This window comes from Staurois parvus, unplaced genomic scaffold (genome assembly GCF_062004578.1).
Source record: "Staurois parvus isolate SC_StPar_1 unplaced genomic scaffold, SC_StPar_1.0 ptg000184l, whole genome shotgun sequence".
Taxonomy (NCBI): domain Eukaryota; kingdom Metazoa; phylum Chordata; class Amphibia; order Anura; family Ranidae; genus Staurois; species Staurois parvus.
The window spans coordinates 860,301-868,821 of record NW_028317980.1 but is presented as its reverse complement, the minus strand read 5'-3'; positions in this window follow the sequence as shown (position 1 = coordinate 868,821).

The following is an 8,521-nucleotide window of genomic DNA, read 5'->3' as shown; positions in this document are numbered from 1 at the left end:
ATAATGTTAAGATAGACGGCAATAGATATGAGAGGTGTAACTGTGACATTTCTACAAAAATAAAAAAAAACACTGGGATTTCAGGAGATTAAGGGAGGAAAAAGCACTGCAGTCACAAAGGAACACAATATTCCTGATAATGAAGGGTTTACATTAACCTCAGGGATAGCAGCAGGCCATCAGTAAAATGTATTGTCTACCTGTAATGTGATTTGCATTTGTTTGGTGGGGCTAACATGTTAATAGTGTGTTATTTCCATAAGTATCATATGCTGTTACCAGATCAGTGACACACTTTCCTTTGTAATGTCAGGGTGGGTGTGCATACACCTGAGCTGTGCCAGTCAGAGAACAGGTGCTCATTAACTGCATTCTGTTCAGCCAGAGAACAGGTGTCATTCTAATCAAATAATCCAATTCTAATTCACAAATAAAAAGTAAAAATGCACAGAGGCCAATTTATTAAAATACATGGGATAAATCACAAGGGTAGGATTGGATTGGGGTACACACATGCGTGAGAAAATTCATGCGAACATTCACTCAGGTTTGACCCAAGAACCGTGCTCTTAACTTCTTCCCTATTGGGCCAGTTCTGACACTTCTCACATTCATGTAAAAATCATTTTTTGTGCTAGAAATTACTTAGAACAACATTATATATATTTTTTTTTTATCAGAGGCTCTGGAGAATAAACTGGTGGGTGTTGCATTTTTTTTATATCACATGTTATTTATGCAGCAGCTTTTCAAATGCAAATGTTTTCGAAAAAAAAAAAAATTTATGAATTTTATTGCATACAAACACATTATACGATCTCTTTTTTTGTAAAATATAAAAGATGATGTTTTGCCGAGTAGATAAATACCTAACATGTCATGCTTTAAACTTGCGTATGCTGGTGGAACGGCGCCAACTATGGTACCTAAAAAAATTCATAGGCAACTGTTTAAAAGCCTTTACAGGTTACCACTTTAGAGTTGCATAGGAGTTCTGGTGCTAGAATTGTTGCTCCTGCTCTGACGTTTACAATGATACCTCGCATGTGTGGTGTGATCACTATTTACATATACAGTGGGGCAAAAAAGTATTTAGTCAGCCACCAATTGTGCAAGTTCTCCCACTTAAAAAGATGAGAGAGGCCTGTAATTGGCATCATAGGTAGACCTCAACTATGAGAGACAAAATGAGAAAACAAATCCAGACAATCACATTGGCTGATTTGGAAAGAATTTATTTGCAAATTATGGTGGAAAATAAGTATTTGGTCAATATCAAAAGTTCATCTCAATACTTTGTTATATATCCTCTGTTGGCAATGACAGAGGTCAAACGTTTCCTGTAAGTCTTCACAAGGTTGGCACACACTGTTGCTGGTATGTTGGCCCATCCTCCATGCAGATCTCCTCTAGAGCAGCAATGTTTTGGGGCTGTCGCTGGGCAATATGGACTTTCAACTCCCTCCAAAGGTTTTCTATGGGGTTGAGATCTGGAGACTGACTAGGCCACTCCAGGACCTTGAAATGCTTCTTATGAAGCCACTCCTTCGTTGCCCGGGTGGTATGTTTGGGATCATTGTCATGTTGGAAGACCCAGCCACGTTTCATCTTCAATGCCCTTGCTGATGGAAGGAGGTTTGCACTCAAAATTTCATGATACATGGCCCCATTCATTCTGTCCTGTACATGGATCAGTCGTCCTGGTCCCTTTGAAGAGAAACAGCCCCAAAGCATGATGTTGCCACCCCCATGCTTCACAGTAGGTATGGTGTTCTTTGGCTGCAACTCAGCATTCTCTCTCCTCCAACCACGACGAGTTGTGTTTCTACCAAACAGTTCTATTTTGGCTTCATCTGCCATAGGACATTCTCCCAATCCTCTTCTGGATCATCCAAATGCTCTCTAGCAAACTTCAGACGGGCCCGGACATGTACTGGCTTAAGGAGGGGGACACGTCTGGCACTGCAGGATCTGAGGCCCTGGCGGCATAGTGTGTTACTGATGGTAGCCTTTGTTACGTTGGTCCCAGCTCTCTACAGGTCATTCACTAGGTTCCCCCGTGTGGTCCTGGGATTTTTGCTCACCATTCTTGTGATCATTTTGACCCCACGGGGTGAGATCTTGAGTGGAGCCCCAGATCGAGGGAGATTATCAGTGGTCTTTTATGTCTTCCATCTTCTAATTATTGCTCCCACAGTTGATTTGTTCACACCAAGCTGCTTGCCTATTGCAGATTCAGTCTTCCCAGCCTGGTGCAGGTGTACAATTTTGTTTCTGGTGTCCTTCGACAGCTCTTTGGTCTTCACCATAGTGGAGTTTGGAGTGTGACTGTTTGAGGTTGTGGACAGGTGTCTTTTATACTGATAACAAGTTCAAACAGGTGCCATTGATACAGGTAATGAGTGCAGGACAGAGGAGCCTCTTAAAGAAGAAGGTGCAGGTCTGTGAGAGCCAGAAATCTTGCTTGTTTGTAGGTGACCAAATACTTATTTTCCACCATAATTTGCAAATAAATTCTTTCCAAAATCAGCCAATGTGATTGTCTGGATTTTTTTTCTCATTTTGTCTCTCATAGTTGAGGTCTACCTATGATGCCAATTACAGGCCTCTCTCATCTTTGTAAGGGCGAGAACTTGCACAATTGGTGGCTGACTAAATACTTTTTTGCCCCACTGTACAAGCAGGACTTACATGTGCGTTCGTATTTGCACATGAGCATTGCCATGTTTACACGCATAAGACTACTTTCACACTGCTCAGTTGCATAAATGTATGTTCCTTTTTTGCTGTGTTTTTTCTGCGTTTGCAGTGTGTTTTTCTCCTGACATGTGACTCCAAAACGCAATTGTGGATGCGTTTTTGCCATGTTTTTAGTGCATTTTCCATTCATTGCAATAATTCATTCATTGCATTCATTGCTTGATCTGTTAAAGGATTTTGAAAATAAAACAGACTTACTGGCTAGATTATTAGGTGAAAGCTGAAAAGAGAAAAAAGCTGTAAAAAGAATTTTGAATTGCTCATTATGCATGATGGATATGTGATTCTGTGATATTGTTTAAAGGGGACAGTGCAACGTTTTTTGCTTTTAAGTTCATCTACTGTATGTTCCGTGTTAGGATATATGTTAGTACTTAGGTGCCAAGCCCAACCCCTGAGAAACAACCCCACACCATAACCCCCCTCCACCAAACTTTACACTTGGCACAATGCAGTCAGTCAAGTACCGTTCTCCTGGAAACCACCAAACCCAGACACGTCCATCGGATTGCCAGACAAAGAAGCGTGATTGGTCACTCCAGAGAACACGCCTCCACTGCTCTAGAGTCCAGTGGTGGCGTGCTTTACACCACGGCATAACACGCTTTGCATTGCACTTGGTGATGTAAGTCTTGGATGCAGCTGCTCGGCCATGGAAACCCATTCCATGAAGCTCTCTACGCACTCTTGTTGTATTAATCTGAAGGCCACGCCAAGTTTGGAGATCTTTAGCTATTGACTCTGCAGACAGTTGGCGACTTCTGCGCACTGTGCGCTTCAGCATGCGCTGACTCCGCTCTGTCATTTTATGTGGCCTACCACTTGGTGGCTGAGTTGCTGTTGTTCCCAGTTGCTTCCACTTTGTTATAATCCCACTAACAGTTTGCCGTGGAATATTTAGTAGCCAGGAAATGTCACGGATGGACTTATTGCACAGGTGACAACCTATCACGGGCCCACGCTTGGAGTCACTGAGCTCCTGAGAGCGACCCATTCTTTCACCAATGTTTGTAGAAGCGGTCTGAATGCCTAGGTGATGATTTTATACACCTGTGGCCATGGAGGGGATTGGAACGCCTGAATCCAATGGGTTGGAGGGCTGGCCCAATACTCTTGGAAATATAGTGTATACTACTATAATAAGTTGTCAGCTCAGTTAGTATTGCAAAATATGGTGCTAAACACTTTACCCCACCCTATTAGATTGTAAGCTCTTATGAGCAGGGTCCTATTATTTTTTTTTTTTATTGATTACAGGTACTTATATAGGGACATCACTACATTTTCACAGCATGGCCCAAAGGTTAATACATTTAAATGTCTTTGGTGGTGTGTAATCAGCTGAGAAGTGTTGAGAAGAGCATTAGTTCCAGGGATGGAGGTGTGAGAGTTATCCTCCCATCTTGTAGTATATAAAGGGTAGGTGTGAGACACAGGAGCATCCGCATCAGAACTGAGAGGATAGAAATTGAGAGAACAGGATGGAAAGGAATTGGCTGATACTGCTACTTCTATGTATCAATGTTTATGTACACAGCGTCCCGCTAGAGGTAAGTATTGTCTGCTTCATTCACCCAAAGGGGTCCTACAATAGTTTAAGTCAATGTTATGTTAATGCTTTTAAAGTTTTTAAATGTTTTTAAAATGTTTTTTCTATTTTTAATTGTGAGGAAAAATGGGATAGAGTGGGATAGAGGTATAATTCTGTCTGCAATCCCAATAGGGGCATTTTCTCTTACTTCCTGTCCCTGCGATGCCCTTAAAAAAATTAGAGAGGCAGTTGTCACCGGCACAGGAAGGTACAGACAGCAATAAAAATGTTGCCAGAAATTCTCACCCATTCTCGCTGTATGCAAAATGTGTTTAACATTTTCTATCTCTATATAATACATGGGTATTTTTTTTTCATGCTTTAATGCATGACAAAGGATTCTTAAAGCAGCATGGGCTAGCTAAAGACACATTCTCAGTTTGCTTTTAAGCTCCATTTGTTTAATTAGAACAACACCCCTTGTTGGAGACTATATATTGATATGTAAAGTGATTGTGAAGGGATTTTTTTAAATGGGAAACATGTTATTGACTGTAAAGGGATTTTTAAAAAAATAGGAAACAGGTAATACTCACCTGCACTGCACAATAGTTTTGCACAGAGCAGCCCCGTTCCTCCTCTTCCAGAGTCCCCTACCGCTGCTCCTGGCTCCTCAGCCCTTTCAAGTGCCCCCATAGCAAGCTATAGCATAGTAAGCGAGCCATACTCTGTGAGTACATTGACACACACAGAGTGGCTTGACCCCGCCCCCCGTTCTCTACTCACAGGCTGTGATTAAAAGCAGGAGGAGCCAATGGCTCCTGCTGCTGTCTCCATGTCCAGTGAGTAGAGAGAGTAGAGAAAGACGCTGCTCTTGGGCACCACGCTGGATTGAGACAGGGCTCAGGCAAGTATTTGGGGAAGTTGAGGGGGGAGCTGCACACAGAAAGTTTTTTACCTTAATGCAGAGAATGCGTTAAGGTATAAAAAACTTTCTGCCTGTACAACCATTTTATGGGCAAATAGGCAGGGCCCGGACTACCTTGCTTGTGACCATAGCAAGAAGCTGGGTCATCCTAATATTGTACCAATTTCCATGGCATACATGCTTCTCTACCCAATCTGTACTTCCATGTGTGAGAATGTTGGCCAGAGACAGAACCTCTCCTCCCTCCTGGCTGTGCCTACTCAACCCCTTTACTCCCAGGGGTATCCACATGCTGGCCCCTTATTCCCTTTCGGGCTCAACCACCAGGTTTACACAGATAATATTTGCTAGGATACTCCCCCAGGGCTGGCTGTGGAACACATCCCTTTTTCAGACATTCACACAGAGGCTAGATTTGATCAATAAAATTCTTTATTGTATAAAGCTGAGCGGCAGCAGAACAGATCCAACTTTGTTAATCCATAGCTGTTCTTGATAACGAAAGAGGCAAGGTATAAGTGCTTGCTCCTCAACTTCGGCTTAATTGATTAGCCTGCACTTTCCCATCTACTAGCTTCAGTAACTTCCTTCGCTGTAGAAGGGGGAACAAAGGAGGGGACCAAATCCTCCTGCTTCTTTCTGATGCAGTGGAACCTCCAGAGAGTCTTCCCCAAGGAGATGGGAGAGCCGAAGCGCAGCAAAAAAAAAAAAAAAATCCTTACACTGTTTAATAATTTCCTTTAAAAACAAATGGCTAAGTTGCACATTGGAATATATGTGAATGTTTTTGTGCCAGGGGTTCAACTTAACCCGTTGAGGACCATAAGATTATGGAACGCTAAAAGAATCAATTTTTTGCTTTTAAAGTTCGTACACTTCAGTTGCTGTAACTAAGCCATTTCATGAAATAATTGGCAAAAAGCTAGATCCATTTGTTGATAAGAACTAATATTTTGACTCAAACAAAAAAAAAAGTATTTTAAGTTCTTAATCAGATGATACAGGCAATTAAAAACATGGGACAAATACGTCCCTTGGTCCTCAAAGGGTTAAAAATGTGTACTCATTGAAAATATACTATATAGCAGTTAGCCCTTGACCTGTTTCCAATGCATTTTAAAATTGCTTACTTATCTTTCAGGGGTCTGGCCTCCTACAGTTTCAGCTCCAAGGTAAGGAATTAAACAAAATGACCCTCTATATTCCTCAAAATTAAAATTTCTTAGTAAATTGTTGCAAATTCTCATACTGATAGTACAGCCATTCTCAACCAAGGTTCTGTGCAACTCTAACGTTCCTCCAGAGGTTGTTAGGGGTTCCTTGAGCACTAAGCAATAGCTGTCTCTCAGATAAGGTACCACTGACACCAGTGATCTTTTAGCTATCTGTAAGGGGTTATTCTACCCACTAACCACCAGTGTAATGGGGCCTTTCACCACTGACTTGCCCAATGACCACCAGTGTAATGAAGGATTGCTCTCACTGACTCTCCCAATGACCACCAGTGTAATGGTGATTTTTTTTCCTGCTGACTCTCCTAGTGATAAGAGTGTAATGGAGCTCTTCTCTCATTGACCACCAGTGTAATGGTGATTTTTTTCCTGCTGACTCCCAGTGACAAGAGTGTAATTGAGCTCTTCTCTCATTGACTCATCCATTGACCACCAGTGTAATGGGGCTGTTTTTTCATTGACTCTCCCAAAAAGCGCCATTGACTCATCCTTTGACCATAAGTGTAATGGGCCTGTCCTCTACTTTCTCTCCTTAAGATTCCCTAGGTAATCAACCGTTCTCTCATATACTCTCCCAATCACCACCAGTGTAATGGGGCCCTTCTCCACTGACTCCTTTGATGAGCACCAATGTAAAAGGGCACTTCTTTCATAGACTCTCCCAATAACTATCAGTGTAATGGGGCTCTTCTCTCACTGACTCTCCCAATGACCACCTGTATAATGTTGATTTTTTTCTCCTGCTGACTCTCCCAATGATGACCAGTGTATTGGGGCTCTTCTCCTACTCACTCATTCATTGACCACCAATGTAATGGGGTTATTTTTTTCACGGACTCTCCCGTAAAGCACCAGTGTAATTGGTCCCTTCTTCACTGACACTCCCAAGGTAATCAAGCTTTCTCCCATTGAACACCGGTGTTATGGGGTCCTTCTCTACTGACTTTCCCAACGAGCACCAGTGTAACAGAGCCCTTCTTTCACATATTCTTCCAATAACCACTAATGTAATGGGGCTATTCTCCCATTGACTTTTCCAATGACCACCAGAGTAATGGTGCTTTTCTCCTGCTGACTGTTCCAATGGCGACCAGTGTAATGGGGTTTTTCTTCATTGATTTTCCCAACAACCACCAATATAATGGGGGCCTTTTCCTACTGGCTCTCCCTATGATCACCAATGTAAGAAAATATCCACTAAGTATGCCACATTCCTTACTTTTTATTTATTCTAATATCTAAACTTACTGGCTGTGTTAATGTACTATGGTATATAAATATATAAGTGCATAAATATATTAATTATGATTAATGACATAGGAGTTCCCTACTTTTGCTGAAAAGTTATTTCAAGGGTTCCTCTACATTAAAAAGTCTTAGAAAGTCTGTGATAGTGAATTGTAACAAACAATTGCAAAATGTTCTTTTGCCATGGGGCCCTTCTCCACCGATTCTCCCAATCAGCACCAGTGTAAGAGAGTGTAAGGAGAGTCAGAGACTCTAAAAAAAAATAGTGAAATGACTCATTGACTCTCCCAGTGACCACCTGTGTAATCGGGTTCTTTTTCACTGACTCTTCCAATGACCACCAGTATAATGGGGACTTTTTCTTACTGGCTCTCCCAATGACCAATGTAAGAATATATACACTATGTATGCCACGTTCCTTACTTTTTATTTATTCCAACATCTTAATTTTCTGGTTGTGTTACTGCACCATGGTATATAAATATAATAACTATTATTACTTATGTAGGCGTTCCCTACTTTTGCTGAAAAGTTATTTAAAGGGTTCCTCTATGTTTAAAAAATGTAGGAAAGTCTGTGATAGTGAATTGTAGTGGACACTTGCAAAATGTTCTTGAATTCTTTAGAGTGAAAGTCACTGTTATGCACAAATATGTACATAACACAAGACGTTATGATTTTCTACATTTTGCTTAACCTGACTAGTGAATGGCACACACACCATAGTGAAAAATATTTTAGTAAATCAGCATTGCAACTTTGGATCATTTTAGGGGACTTTGCAAACATGATGTTCTTGATTACTCAGTGAGCAAGGTTACC